Source organism: Cupressus sempervirens, chromosome 3 (genome assembly GCF_028749045.1).
Source record: "Cupressus sempervirens isolate cs-2001-9-10 chromosome 3, ASM2874904v1, whole genome shotgun sequence".
NCBI lineage: Eukaryota > Viridiplantae > Streptophyta > Pinopsida > Cupressales > Cupressaceae > Cupressus > Cupressus sempervirens.
This window is the reverse complement of record NC_143120.1, coordinates 440,964,113-440,966,214: the sequence shown is the minus strand read 5'-3', so window position 1 is coordinate 440,966,214 and position 2,102 is coordinate 440,964,113. Positions and strand designations below refer to the sequence as shown.

The following is a 2,102-nucleotide window of genomic DNA, read 5'->3' as shown; positions in this document are numbered from 1 at the left end:
GGATGGACTTTTCAGACAAGAAACTAAAGCTCTGATCTTTGAATTGCCTACAGGTGAAAGTGATGCACGGATACGATTCAACTTTGGAGGTGAAGCGGGTGCAGAATTGGCACTAACCATGCATCACACGTAGCTGGATATCATTCTGAACAATGAGGCTGATGTGCAACAATGACCTCACCCCCATCATATGATCAAGACAACACCCGTGCAATTATTGCACCGATTTCTTCACTGTAATTCACCGCAGGCAAAAACATAGAGCCCCCAATTTGGCTCTAATAACATCTTCTTCTTTTGTTACAATTTTAATCATGCCTGATAGCATTTCTTTGATTGAATCCTTGCCAAGGAAAATAGCTATCCCCAACACAATATAATCCATCTACAGCCGTTGTATTAAATGGCATCCCAAGCAACCCTTTCAGACTTTTACGAGGTATAGGTCCATAAGTTCCATCCTCGCAAGCAAGGAAATGTCTATGTGTCTTAGGTGTACCAACCTCTTTAAAATTTATTGCATCTTTCAGGCCTGGAAAAAGGGTCTTCTCCAACTTGCTAATAATTTCATTGGCCACAGTTTCTTTCTTGGCATTATAATCTCTAAACGAGAGGCCCTTCCAATTGTCAATCCACACAGTAGTAAAGACATGAAGAATATGGTAGCTGTTAGGAGCTAGTGAAGGGATCTAAAAAAGTTGGAATACTGAGAAAAATGCTTTCATATGGTTCCTTTAGTTTTCCCCAATCATCCTCTAGAATAAAATGATGGCAGTCTGTACCCGGTGGCAAAACACTCTCTTTCACTCCCAAGTGAATGGAAAGAAAAGAAGGCGCTTTTACATATAAATTCTGAAAATTTATTCCTCTTTAGGAAGCTCCTCTGGTCTTAAAATTCGTCCAAAGGTATCCCATCTGGTTGCATTTGAAATGATCTTCTTGGCATAAAATTCTCTGCCATCAAGGAGCCTCACTCCTACAGCTTTTCCATTTTCCAGTTTAATATTTGTGACATTTGCCTTGTATAGAATCGAGCCACCATTATTGATTAGACCTTTAGCTAGATTTGTGGCAATTCCACCTACACCACCAACACGATAATTTATCCCTCCAAAATGTCTATCACATAGAACCATACTTGCATTTATCATTGGTGTTCGCAAAGCTTTTACCGTGCTCACAATGAAGCACTCTGCATCAATGAAATTAAGTAAAAATGGATCTTTAATATACTTCCGGGCTATGTCACCAGCATTTTGTGGCAAGTAAGAGGCAAGAGTCAGGCATGCCACTGGATTCTTGAAAAATTGGCCAAAAAGATATAATGGCTCCTCCAAAGATTTCAATTCTAGCGAATTCAAAGAATTAAACATCTTCCAACATTCATTGTAAAATTGGGAAATTCCTTCCTTTTCATGGGGGAAATAACTAGTAAGTTCAACAAGAAAATCTTCAAACTCTCTGTGCACACGAACAGAAAGACCCCCTGGCAAATGGTAATGAACGGTTGTTGGATCAGGTATGACCTCCATTTTGCAACCAACAGTTGCTAATGCTTTTGTGATTAGATTTATAGAGCCCGTTTCATTCCTCACGAGCATCTTTCAATTCAACTTTTATTAGGTACCAACGATTTTCCAAGCTTTTGTTTGTTGAATCAAGATACCGTAGGAGATATGGTTTTGATCAAAGATGAGTTTCTGATATACACATCTAGCCTTCCTGAATACTGTCTTCATCAATTAATCATTTCGATGCATATACTGTAATCATGACAAAGAAATACTTCCACTATCTTATGCCCGAGATTTAAAGAGTGTGATTCTTTCTTCTATTAAAATGATGGGGTGCCTGCATCTTTCTCCACTTGGGCATATGCTCAGCCAAGATAACTTTATCATCCCCATTTTCTATTTTGAACCATCTTCATGTCTGATTTGGAATTTCAAACAGGTTAATAACCGTCTCATGGAGGTTAAGAATTACGTGTTTTTAATCGCTATCATTAACCTATTGGAGAGGTTAGGAAAAACGTATTTTTAGTGGTTAATATTAACCTTTTACTTGGAGGTTAAGAAAGACATGTTTTTGGTGGTTAACAT

The 2,102-nt window shown here is 38.2% G+C and overlaps 1 pseudogene; it reads right to left on the bottom strand.

Moving 5' to 3' along the window:
- Positions 1-308: 308 nt before the first annotated feature.
- On the bottom strand, positions 309-1,601 carry LOC149566952 (prolycopene isomerase, chloroplastic pseudogene; annotated as a pseudogene).
- Between the last annotated feature and the right edge of the window lie 501 nt (positions 1,602-2,102).